The sequence below is a fragment of the Lynx rufus genome, unplaced genomic scaffold (genome assembly GCF_022079265.1).
Source record: "Lynx rufus isolate CCGP_SWC_20201006 ecotype Redwood Valley unplaced genomic scaffold, mLynRuf1.p SCAF_3, whole genome shotgun sequence".
NCBI classification, from domain to species: domain Eukaryota; kingdom Metazoa; phylum Chordata; class Mammalia; order Carnivora; family Felidae; genus Lynx; species Lynx rufus.
The window spans coordinates 158,896,540-158,909,892 of NW_025814845.1; the positions used below are offsets into that span (position 1 = coordinate 158,896,540).

Here is a 13,353-nt window from a genome sequence, read left to right on the forward strand (position 1 = left end):
GTGAATCCACTACGTGTCCATGTTTCCGATGTCTTGCGCCTCACTTTCTGTATATGTAAATGATCTCCCCTTGTGGGAGGCCGGCGTCAGAACCTGACAGACCTGCCACTGATAGACTGTGGGACCCAGGGCAGATTACTTAACGTCTCTGAGTCTCGGTTTCCTCATCGTGAACGGGATTGAGATCCATAGGGTTGCCGTGTGGACCAAGTGAGATAATTCAGGGGCTGCACCGGCACACCTAATTTTCTTAGGTTCCCCTTGGCATTATTTACTTAACGCATGCTTGTCTATTTTCCTTTTTTTTTTTTTTCTTCCCAGAGCACCCTCCCGCTCTGAGGGCAGGAAAGGCGACTTTGCGTCGTCACACTCTGATAAAGTCCCCATACCCCTCGTTAAAAACGTCCGGTGCCACTGGGCTCTTCCGGCACATTCATGACAATCCAGGAGAATCGCTTCTTCTTCTCACCCCAACCCTAAACTTTCACCCTGAGGCCCCAGAAAGGCTAAGGGCTCCCGATCCGAGGGAGGCCCGGCTGAAGTCGCGGGGTGGGGCTCTGGGAAGAAGAAACCGGGTTCAAGAGGGAGCCCGCGCTGCGGCTCGCCTCCCTCCTTCAAGGATGCCCTCAGCCCCGGGCCCCCTTTCGGCTCCGGACACCTGCTGCCCGGGGCTCGGCGTCGGAGGCAGTCCTCCTCCGCGCGGCCGTCTCCGCGGCCCGGGTCCCACCTGCGCGGCCGCCGACCCCGGCTAGGTGGTCCCGGCCCGCCCCTGGCGCGCGGCCACCAGGGCAGCCTCCCGGGCGCCCCGCCCCCGCCTCCTCCGCGCAGCCCGCGGCGCCCGGCCGCGCCCCCTCCCACCCCACGGCGCCCCGGCACCCCTCTCCTCCCCCGGCGGGCTCGGCGGAGCATTGTACTCACATCCGGGGCTGGGTTTTGCTTTAATGCGAAACGTAATTAACCCGGAAAAAAGAGCCGAGAGACAAGAGAGAAGGAGGGGTGGGGGTGGGGGGAGAAGAGCGAGAGGAGCGAGAGGCACCGAGAGTTTGGCAGCGAGATAAAGAAATCCCCCGAGAGCGACGGCCCGGCCGGCCGGAGCGGCGCGTCCCACCCCGATGTAAACCACCCTGCCCGAGCCCCGGCCGCCGCACGGCGGGGTAAGTGGGGCGCCCTGGCGGGTCCGGGAGCAGAGAGGCGCAGAGGGGCGCGCGGGGGCCGGCGGGGCTGCGGCGCATGGGGAGCAGGAACGCGGGCGGGGGCGCCGAGGGCGCGCAGGCGGGGGCTGGGTGCTCCTGTCCTGGTGGCTGACGGCGAAGGGAAAGGTCGCCGTGGCCCGTGGGCGCCTCCGGCAGCCCCCGGGAAACCCCTGAGGGCAGCCCCTCCTCCATTTTTCTGGAGCACCCGGGGTGGCCAAGGTCGCCACCGCCAGGGGTCGGGCTGCGGGGGTGGGGCCGCGCGGAGGGGGGTGGGGGCGGGTGTTCTGCTGAGCTGCATTTTCTCACGTTTGCAGCGGCGAAACTTCTCTGCGGGTCTGGCGCTGGAGCACCGGCCTCGCAACGACTGCCCGGGCTGCGGGTAGGGGAGGAAAGCGGAGAACGTCCCAGGCAAGTCCCGTGGGCTCGGACTGGGCCAAGGATCCTCATTTTTCTCTTCCCCTATTACCTTATTACGTGACAGGCCTACAGTGCTCCCCTAGGGAGATCCCTTCCTTTCCACTGGGTCCAGCTCGGGCCCTCGGGCTTCTGGAACTCCAGGCTGTGGGGGTGACTTGAAGGAAAACTGTCCTAAGATCCAAGTTCGGTGCCAGATTGGGAAAGCACCCTCGAGAGAGCTGTCTCTGTCTTTCACTAACTTCTTCCTCACCTTACACGCTTCCCTTTTCTGCTCTAGTTCTGAAGACTGTTACTTCATCAAATTAACAACAAAAAAATAACAAAACCCCAAACCAAAAGAAAAAAAAAACAGATAAAGGAGGAGGAAAGGGAAAAAAGAGGCCGTGCAGGAAGGAAAAGTGTACAGGCACCTCCAGAGAGGAGGCGCGGCAGGGCCATCTCCACTTGGGCCTTACACATCTCCTCCCCCAGGCCAGCCCTCCCCCACACCCCCAGCCTTTTGCCTGAAAGTTTCCTTCCTTCTTAGCGAGTTTGGGTTCAAGCCGAATCTCCCCCCTCTAACTCCGTCTCCCGTTCCTCCTCTTTGCTTTCTTTAGGACTCCAAATGGGTTTTTTTTTTTTTTTTTTTCAGAGGAGAGTAAACAGCAGAAAGAGGGAGGGGAAAGCATTTTACCAGGACACCAGCTGTGGCTCTTGGAGGCACCTCAGCCCGCTGAGTGGTGGTTTGCACTGGGGCTGAAGTTCCAAAATTGTACTCCTGTTCCTAATATATCTAAGTCAGCCCCCTTCTCCCTCCTTTCTGGAGCTTCATCGTTTTTCTTTGGTGTCAAAGCCTTCAGAAACAGTAAAGCCAAAAGTCTTGAAAGAATAGAAGTGTTTGTGTTCTGTTTCACGGTTGCACTCAGTTGACATTTAATGGATAGTAAGGATAGGAAAGACAGGAACTAAACCCAGCCTCTGTCTTCAGGGAGCTTGCAGTCTGATGGAGGACACAGGCTGTACATGAGTGCCTAAAATAGAGATCCAGGGTGCTTTGAGAAACCAGAAGAGGCTTTTTAAAAAGCATCCTCATTTCAGATACTTGTCTTCTCCATGTGTGCCGGTTGAACACACAATGACTTTTGCCATACGTTGGGCAGCCCAATGTATGACATCTCCTGGGTGCTAAGCCAAATGTTTGTTGAATGAATGAATGGATGAATGAATGGCTGCAGGTACATGAATTGCTTGCACCTGTCCAGTTGGAAGGTAAAAGAACAGTGTGGCAGTAACTCAATCCTGTAGAGATTTGGTTCACCAAGCTGGCGCATGAGGGTTTCCTCTGATGTTGCCTTTAGACCTTGTCTCCTATTTCTAAGCCTTTCTACAGGGTGTCTGTGACGCCCCTGGTGGTGTTCCAGCTAGCTAATGATGGGAGCCCTGCTCACCTCACAGATGGGGGTAATTAATCACCTAGGTTTGATTTGGAAACCGGCTGCTCCTTGGTAGAGAGTTTGCAAGCCTGTCTTTTCCCTTGTCGGTGCTTTCTTCTCTCTTCTGTATAAGGAAGTAGGGCCTGCATCTTGTCATCCTAGTGAGCCGAACCATATTGCGCTCGGTATTTTAGCAACGTTAAAATAAATCCTGGAGACATGCAGGTTTTGGTTGGTGCCTACCTCTAGAGAGCTTCTGTGAAAGTGGGACGGGAGAAGTATTAGTTGTATCAGTCATATCATCCCGAACAGCCAGCCCTCCTGCTTGCTTGCTGGGTGTTTGCTAAAAGTGCTGGAACACTGTGAAGTAGCTCCAAACAGCAGGAGCATGGTCTTCATTGTGTGCACCCAGCTGGCACTTCATTGATTTCCTCTCTTCATGAGGCCGGTGGACAGGTGGGGGATGCCCCTGTCAAAAGGCTGGAGTGCCTCAAGTTGGATCTTGCTGTGCGCCACAGTGCAGTAAATACTTCTGATTCACTGAAGTTACTGTGGCTTATTCTGGCCCATGTAGTCCCGGGCTTGGAAAAGAGCGTCCGGGTGCTGGTGCACTGGACTTCCCCACCTCTTCTGTCTTCCTACTGTGAGCAGTCTCGGTCGCCTTACTTTCAGTTTTCCATCTGTCTTAGTGAGTTGGATTGGACTCCTGCAATCTAATCTGTTAGGCTTTGGAAAGGAAGGAAGCAGAGCAAATATTGTAGTGTGACAGCCTATGGGGAGAGGAGAATCCTAGCCCTGCCCAGTATAAGCCCATCACTGAGCCAGGGAATGGGACAGGGTGGGGAGATAGGGCTGCTGAGAGGTGGGAGGGATGGGGTCCCTTCCTTCCTCTTCCAGGAGCGGGTGCAGCGGGACCATAACTGGAAGACTCCATTGACCTTTATTCCGAATCTTGGGTTGCTCCCCTCTCCCCTCCCCTGGCCCCTGCTGTGAAGCCCATCCAACCTTTTAGGCTTTATACTTTATCTCCTTTGTGAAAGCCCCTTCTCTGTTGACTGAAGTGACTGGAGAGGATTAAAAGCTGAATCGAGCTCTTTCACTGTGGAGGTCACAGCCTGCTGAGGCAGGAGCTCCTAACACTGCCCAGTGTGGGCAAAAGGCTTTCAGCGTTGGGCCTGTGGTGTGCCTTTCTGCCCACAGAGGCTGGCAGCTGAGATAAAGAGGGTGGGAAGCTAGGTCCACTTGTCCTTACACTCTTGAGAAACACTGTAGTTAAAGGGCAAGGGCCAGGATTCGCTGCCCCATCAGCTAGGACTTAAATTTGGCTATCTACTTGCAAAGGGGCTCTCTCTCCCCCCTTGTGATGCTTCTGTAGGCCGAGCGGGGAGGCAGGGTGGAGTCCCTTCCCTGGAACCTGATCTTCGCGGGCTTGGGTTGTTAACTTTCAGGGTAGCCTGGCCAAGATGGAGTCTGTGGATCTCTTGGATTGTTTCTTTAAATTCTCCTGCAGAATTTTAGAGATGTAAACTACGATGGTTCTTGGAGTAGAGGGAACAGTAAGGGAGGTTTATGCCTTTCTTTGAGGGGGATCCCTTTCTCTTGACATTTGCTTGTTGATATTGGAGGGGTAGAGACGGCCCGTGCAGCTGCCTGCCCTGTAATAAGCAGCTCTGCGGTAGTAATGGTAACCGTATACTACTTGTCAGGCACTTCACACACATGCACACGCATCATAACAACATTTAAGCAGTGCTTACTCTTTACCAGAACTCCTGTTAAGCACTTTCACACATTATTTTATTTAATCCTCACGGCAGCCTTTGAAGTAGGTAAAGCGATTCTCTCCATTTTGCAGATGAGGAGAAGAGTTCAGTGGAGTCTGTCTGACTCTAAAATACGTGCTCTTTCACTTCACTCTCCCACATTGATGGACAACTGAAATCAGCATGCCCTTTTTAATGGTCACCTTCGTGCAAGAGTTTGGTCAAATGCACTCAAATGTAAAAGAGTTTAGTCAAATGTACTGGTCGTTGTCACCTGCACATCCTCTTAGCCACACCCAGTCCCTCCTCCTCCCCACCTTCTCTTTAGACAGGCTGAGGCCATTTACAGTTTCCCCTGGCACTTTGCAAAAAGGCTAGTAGACAGAAGTAATGATGTTGCCTTTTCATTTTTCTACTGCCTGTGTTTTAGCGGGTCAAGTTTAAAAATTTTTTTTTTCAACATTTATTTATTTTTGGGACAGAGAGAGACAGAGCATGAACGGGGGAGGGGCAGAGAGAGAGGGAGACACAGCATCGGAAACAGGCTCCAGGCTCTGAGCCATCAGCCCAGAGCCCGACGCGGGGCTCGAACTCACGGACCGTGAGATCGTGACCTGGCTGAAGTCGGACGCTTAACCGACTACGCCACCCAGGCGCCCCAATAGCGGGTCAAGTTTTAAATGAAGATTTCAGCTCCCGATTCCTGTTAGGAAACCCTGCAGTGAAAACTGAAATAATTGTGTCTTCTAAGTGGGTGGGGGAGGGGACTGCCACACTTCTGAAAGTTGGAGATCTCCGTTTTTATTGGCTAACTTATAAACCAGGTGTGGCTGCTCACCTACCTATGCCTGAGATCTCTGGTGGAGCCTTGGGCCACGGGAAGGCCTTCGTTTCCTCCTGGCTGCAACGGCCACATTTTCTCTGACCGTAGATGAAGTTGCTGTTAAAAGACGTCATGACTGTTTAAAATGTTTTTGTTGCTTTTGGCATCTTGATTGCGGTGTCTCAATGTTCAGTTTCTCCAGCCTTTTCCCTGAAAATTTCCCCCTTAAAAATTCCTTCTTGAGTGTCTTTGGCTCTCCCCTTAAAGTTATAGGGTCCAGGAGGGTTTGGGCTATCTGTGTCACGTGGGCACGTTTTCTTACCCCTCTGTTGCTGTGGATGTTTGCTTTTTTCACTTCGCACTTCTGTTGGGAACATGCTCTCAGTACATTCCCTTCTCTCTCACATGACTCTCCTGCCTTCAGACTATTTGGAATTTGTTCTTAGGATACATTCAAAATGCAGTGATAGTTAACAAGAGGAGATGGATGCTCCCACACTTCCTAAGTTATAATTTTTGGTCCATTCCCAAGGATGAAACAGCCCTGCTTGTGTCTTGCTGTTATCCTGGTTTTTACCCTGCCCTTGGCATTGGTGAAGCTGCACAGGACACACTTACCTGTGCTGCAGATTTAAACATAGGTGAGCTCTGTACTGATGGCCCACGCGCGTTCCAGCCATAGTGGAGTGACTGCTCATAACCTCCTCACTCTGGTTCCTGTCTGCTGTATTACAGTCCCCTGAGACCTCTGATGTCATTTCCCGATAAACTTTCTCCTGTCGAGTTTAGCAATTGCCTGTTGGTATCCCTCTCACTCACCGGGACGCTGCTGTCTCCACCTTCCAACCTAGCAGGGTAATCAGACAAGAGATGTTCTGCATATGCCCCACCACATGTTGAGAAACACCATCCTGACTTTCTCGGGAGCAAAATCCCTGAAATTTCCCTGTGCTGCCAACGCAAAGTGATGTGAAAAAAAATCTCCAAATTTGTAAAATAAAGTGATGATTTTTTTTTTTTCATATTTGAACTGTCAGAGGTCGTTTCATAATGGGGACGATACTATTTGAGGTTTTTATCTCTATTATCACTTTCTGTCCCTTTTTATGTGCTTCGAAAGTGTCAGGATGGTCAAGCAGATGAATCTCCCTTACTTCACTCTGTTTTTTCCTGTATCTCCAAATTGCACTAGCGATCTTAAAAATAAGACATCCAGTAGAGCAAATTACAGCTTTAATGATGTGATAGCTCTATAGCTTTTTTTAAAGTTTTTTTTTAAATTAATCTATTTATTTGAGAGAGAGATTGGGGAAGGGGCAGAGAGAGTGGGAGAGAGAATCTCAAGCAGGTTCACTGCTGATAGTGTGGACCTTGGTGTGTGGGGCTCAGTCTCACCAACCTGAGTTGAAATCAAGAGTCAGATGCTTAACTGACTAAGCCACCCAGGCACCCCTATATCTTTTCTTTTAAACATAAATCTATCCATCTCTTCATCTATTTAGCCATTTATTTAAAAAATGTCAGCCCTGTCTTCTAAGTTTCAAGAAGGAAAATTCCACTAGGGGTCTTTGTCAGGGTTCCTTCTTCATTTTCCCAGAGCACTGGGCATGGTGTGGCTTAGGTGCTATAGCAGTAGAGGAATATAGTTACTCATGTGGGTGTGAATACTGAGTGGGCCTTAAGGACAGGGGCTTCTCTTGTGGAGACCAGAGAGTAAGGAACCAAACCTGCAGGGGAAAGAATGAGCCTCTCTAAGAGGATGTTGCAATAGTAGGTAAGAAACCCAAACCCAGCTAGTTTGGAGAGTGCCAAAGCCCTCTGGGTAGGTACCTGGCTCTTGGGCAATTGTGATGCATAGTGCTTTATGAGATTTAATACTTTGGGGCACCTGGATGGCTTGGTTGGTGTGACTGTTGATCTCAGAGTCATGAGTTTAAGCCCCATGTTGGGTGTAGAGCTTACTTTAAAAAAAAAAAAAAAAAGACTTTGAAACACCAAAAGGTCCCAAGAAAGCTATAATTGAGGCAAGGTTTTCTTTGTTTGTGGAATCTGGAGACTTGACAAATTTATTCTCAGCTTCAAAATTTATACACTCAGGTCAGGGTATGTGTGCAGTTAAATAGCTTTCCCACCTGCTGAATAAAGGGGAGCACACATTCCCTGTAGAATATTTGGAAGATTTGGAAAATACACAGAAGTAAATAAAATTCACCCATAACCCATAGATAAGAACTGCCAATATTTTGATGTCTATATGTCAGTCTTTTTCTATCCAAATATAGAAATACAAAAATAATATTTAGGGGATCGAGATCATATTCTTTTTTCCCCCCAAGTTTATTTATTTAGTTTGAGAGAGACAGAGAGAGTGTGAGCAGGGGAGGTGCAGAGAGAGGGGGAGAATCTCAAGCAGGCTGTGTCCTGACAGCGTGGGACTCAAACTCATGAAACTCGTGAAACTCAAACCCGAGATGATATTCTAAGTCATATTATATATTTAAAAAATTTATGGTATAATGAGTTTCTCCCTGATTTATTTAAAATTCTTTGGAAACATAGTTTTTTTTAATGATTCTGTAACATTTCCTTATGTGAATGTCCCCTAATTTAATTATCCCCTAATCATTGGGACATTCAGGGCATTTTCAACTTGTTGTTATTAGAAATTCTATTACAGCTGTCATTTAAAATATTTTAATCTTTTTTAATGTTTATTTTTTATTTAAAAATTTAAAAAAAAATGTTTATTTTTGAGAGACAGAGTGAGCGGGGTGGGGGGTGCAGAGAGAGAGGGAGACACAGAATCCAAAGCAGCCTCCAGGCTCTGAGCTGTCAGCACAGAGCCCAACAAGGGGCTCGAACTCATGAACCATGAGATCATGACCTGAGCCAAAGCCAGACACTTAACTGACTGAGCCACCAGGTGCCCCCAAATTTTAATCTTTATTTGCATCTTTATTTATTTGGATCCAATCCTAGAAGTAGAATCACTGGGTCAAAGGGTCTGAACATATTTAGCTCTTTTGTTATATATTGCCAAATGGCCTTCCACAAAAGTTCATGCTCTTGTCCTGGGTGTGTAAGAGCCCTAAGAAATCTTTTCAAGTAGATGACGTTTGTTTCCAGCAGCAATCTTCTCTTTACATTCTTAACCCGCTAGTGCTTCTGTCTCCCATTGGTGTGTGTTCTTTTTCCTTAGGGTGTTGGTCACAGCTGTCTCTTATTTTAATCAGCCTGATAAAGATGTCAGTTGCCTCAATTCGTAGGGGACAGTTTTATTCTTGGATTAAACATTCTCCAGTAATGGAAAGTAAGACATTGAAATGGTCAGTCAAGGAGATATTTTAGACAGATATCTCCCAGTGCCCTTCACCTCATCTAAAGGTAGAAGGCACTTGAATCTTCTAATGAGCTTCATTTGGTCAACTGCAAATGTTGGCCAGCAATCTTGATTTAATTGACATTAACCCATTTTCTGTTGCTGATCAATGGGTAACTCCATGCAGTTCACTTTTTGCTCAGTCTCACTTTTACCACAGATTAAATATTTAACATATTTTCAAGTGCAGTGCATATTTAGGAACTTGTATACTGAAGAAATCTGGATCATATAAAATTTTCCTCTTTTTTTAAAAAACATTTATTTACTTTGGGTGGGGGAAGGGCAGAGAGAGAGGTAGAGTGAGAATCCCAAGCAGGCTCTGCACTGTCAGTGCTGAGCCTGATGCAGGGCTTGAACTCATGAACTGTGAGACCATGACCTGAGACAAAATCAAGAGTCTGATGCTTAACCCACTGAGCCACCCAGGCACCCCAGCCTCTTTTCTATTTTACTTTTCATTAAAATGCATTATTCAGTTATTTGGATTATGGGAGGGCATGTTTTGACTTGGTTTGATTGTGTGTGTGTGTGTGTGTGTGTGTGTGTGTGTGTGTGAGAGAGAGACAGAGAGAACACACTATTGTATGTACACATAATTTTGATTTGCATTTAACAAAGTCTAGGAAGGAAGATGAAGCAGGAAGCAAACGTGAAAAAAATGTTAAGCCTCACTAGGCATCATTATATATTTAAAACTAGCAACAGTTTAAAATGAGAACATCCAATGTATATACAATTCTAGAGATGGTAACGATATATTGCTGACTGTTATGTAAACAGAAAATATTTTTAGGAAGTAACTTTGTAATAGGTCTCAAGAATTTTAAAAGATCATTACCTATGACCTAGTCGTATTATTGCTTGGAAATTATGTATTCTGTGTCCATGTAAAAGGAGAAAGAAAGCATGAAAATAAGAATTTTAACATTATTTATATAATGGAAAATTGAGTATAATCTGTCTGATCCTAGAGAAATGGTTAAGTAAATTATAGTAAATGCAGTTCAGTAATGTTATGCAACCATTAAAGGCAATTGTTATAAAGACTATGTAGCAACATGGAACATGTTTATGATATAATTTAAAAATTTTAAAAGGCCAATTACGCGGATAGGGGCATGAAAAAGCTTGCAAAAGTGAAAATGGTTGGCCAGAGTGAATTTTTTTAAATTCCAGCATTGTTATGCTCTGAATTTTGCACCAAAAATTGGAAAATTCTAGGGAGGTTTGACGTGCTTTGGAAAGAGGCTACTGAGTGGAGTGGAATTGAGGTCCCTTCCTCTACAAATATTCTATACTTTTTGTCACCATTGTGTTGTGAAGGCTCAGAAGGTACTAGGTTTCATTATGCTACTAGAGCAAAGGCTTCATTATGCTACTAGGGCTAGTCCGGGGCAGGGGTATCCGGTGCTGCACCCCAGCAAGAATATTTGGCGTGTTGTCCCAGGAGGTGGGGAGAGAGTCATTGTCAGGGTGTGGGGCCCAGGACATGGGTTGGGGGTAACTACTGGGATAAAGCACCCTCTAAAACTACCCCTACCTGTAGGTTTACACCAGAGAATTTGGATTCAAATGAAATTTAAGATAGCAAGTGATTTTAGAGAGTCACAAAATGGGCTAAAACCATATAATTGGAGAAATGTTGTGAGAGAGAACATTACAAAGCTTTGCCTTGGTCTTAGGAGGGGAATTTGGGGTGACTGTGTGTACATGTGCATCAGGGTGTTTTTCTCCCCTCATGAATCAATTAGTAGCACTTCCGTTTCTCCCCTCAGTGCCCACTTGTTGGGGCTGCGCTTGGGGTGGCTGAGATCACTCTACTGGGGGGGGCTTTCCAGGAAAAAGAGGAGGAGCCAAGGGGACTTGCAAGATGGTGGTGGCAGGTTGAAGAGTAGGGAGAGGGGATTGGGGGTTTGGGAGCTGCAGACTCCCTGTACCAAACCTTAGCCGCTGTTCTGACAAAGGATTCACAAATGGGGTCAGAATGAACTGACAGAGGACTGGGGGTTAGGACCTCAGGTTTGTGTCTGGTGCGCCATCTTGTGAGTGCGTTGTCTCTGTGTGGGTCGGCTAGTCATAACAACGTTTACACATGATGCTTGCTTCTCCTGCAGCCCATCCTTTCTCCTCACCACCCACACTCTCGATGAGCTCCATGACTCAGCTGCTTCCCAGGACATCTGAGCAGCTTTTTTTTTCTGGCGATAAAACCATAGCCAGGAGACATAACCAGAATCCTTTTTGTTATCCTTCTTTTGGCACATGAGGATCCTCTCCCACTCATGGATCATGTCAATGGGAAGCCCCTCAACAAAAGTAGACTGTTGGAGGATTGTAGAAAGAGTGCCTTCCCTAGCCTGTGACCTGAGAAAAAGACTGGCACTGATGAATCCTGTAGGCTGAAAAGGGAACATTTGAAAGCCAGCATGAAGTTGGATGCTGTGCTTACCAACTGGGGCTAGAGACAGTCGGCTTGGTTATCCCACTGCAGTTTATAAGCTTTCTCTTAGAGATGTTCCAGGAGTGGCAATAGTCCTGACCACCCCCCCCCCCCCCGGAAATTCTATCTCTGTGGCTAGGCTGCCACCAAGGGAATTTACCGAGTTTTCCTGGGGGTTGGGTGAGCTCCCTCAGGGAGCTGTGCATGGGACTATGCATGGGATGCCTGGGTCATCCTAGCCTTTCTGCGTGGGACTCCGATTTTCCCGATTCTCTGGGGGGTGGGGAACTGCATCCTGTCTCAGGGGTGTGCTCCTTCCCAACCAACACCGCCTCCCGTCTTTAACTCAGCGTTTGCTAGTAGACTTGAAATTCCTCCTATGGTGCTTGTTCCTGACTCTTGGCTCAAGCCCATCTCTTCCCCTTTCCTGACCTCACACTCGCCCCACTGTGAAACGGGAGCTGGGGTGGACGCTCAGCTCGGGAAAGCGCTGGGAAGCAGGGGTCTGGCTGCAGGCACCTGTGACAGACGTGATGCTGTTTCCACTTCCTCCACTTCTGCTGTACTTTCTTCTCCTCCACCATCTTTTAAAACCCCGTCTTTCCACTTTTTATCTTCTCACCTTCCCTTTTACTTCTCCTTTTCTTCCCTTTTAGCTGTGCTGCTTCATCTTTGTCTTGTTTCTCTGCCTGCTGTACTCTTTTGTCCCCCATCATTACCCATCAAGTGGCCGTTGGGTCCCCTGTCCTCTGTCCCCATTGGGAATCTGGGCTGATCTTAACCCCCAATCAAGGATTTACTGTTCATTGGTGTCCTTGTGTGTGTCGGGGGAGGGGGGAGGCACTTTCTTCTTGGGGCAGCCTCTCCACACTGCAGGGCCCCCTGTGAGGGTGGGAGGGAGAGCAGACCACACTGCCAGTAGCTACCCTTCGAATGAGCCTGATCTTGTGGGAATGTGGGACTGGCCTACCCTGGGCCTGCACCACTATGGGTGCAGCATCTTGGTGGCTTACTTGCTGATCCAGTGTTGTGGTGCAGGCATGGCCGTAAGCCAGCCAGCTCACCACTTTGCTTAGGGCCCTGGTGGGCTTGGGTCATAGTGAGGTTTGCTTGTCAGAGCCAAGCGGGACCCAGTGGTGGGTGGTGTTTGTTCTTGAAAGTCAGAATGTCACATGGCGTTTTCTGGCTCTTGTGTTCCACCTGTGCATCCGGGTTGGGTGTAGCTGCTTGTTGGAAGGCGCTCATCCTCTTTGGGGAGGAGAAGAGAGCTCCTGCCCTTTTGTTTGGCTCTTTGGAGAGTCAGAAGGAAATCATGAGGAGAACGGAGTCCGGCTTGAAGGCAAAGTTTGTCTCCCATCATCAGAGGCCTTGTTGGAATCTGTGACCGTGTTCATTGGTTGGAGCCTTCTTCTGATTCCTCATTCTTTCAGTCATAAGTGGCCTTTCGGGAACAGCAGAGTGAAGTAAGTGAAGCTAGGGCTGAGGGATGTGGCCCTGCCACAAGGCCCCATGAGCCCCTCAGATTTAATTCCTTAGTACCTTCCTGGAGCTGGAGGGTTTGCTCTTTGTGGCTGCATTCCTGGCAAAGTTTTATGCAGGTATTTGAATTGGAGCTTAAATCCTTTCTGAGTTTCATTGTGTATAAAATTGGGTTATGACCTACTTTACAAGGCCTTTGTAAAGGGTCATCATAATGCCTAGTGTTTGTAAAATGCTTGATGTGCATGGGGTACTTAATTCTCACCAAAATCTTATGAGGTGTAGGTACCACTATTATCCCCATTTTACAGGTGCAGAAACTGAGGTGCAGAAAGATTAAATAGTTTGTAGTCACACAATTCATAAATAGCTAAAACTGGAATTTGAACCCAGGCCCCTGGCCCGAAGTCTAGGCTTATATCCTCTTTTTATGTGTTAAGTTGC

General features: G+C 48.0%; 1 protein-coding gene across 4 annotated transcripts in view; it reads left to right on the forward strand.

Annotated features, from left to right (window-relative positions):
- Positions 1–13,353, forward strand: part of PLEKHA2 (pleckstrin homology domain containing A2) — a 69,869-nt gene that overhangs the window by 12,808 nt on the left and 43,708 nt on the right. Inside the window, exon 1 of one of the 4 annotated variants that reach the window (XM_047092451.1) lies at positions 947–1,154. The exons of 1 other annotated variant lie outside the window; for it this stretch is intronic. The gene's annotated coding sequence lies outside the window, so the exon portion shown is untranslated. Of the gene's footprint in view, positions 1–946; positions 1,155–1,516; positions 1,602–13,353 lie in introns of those variants that run through there. 2 more of the 4 variants (XM_047092448.1, XM_047092449.1) reach the window with 2 other exon arrangements.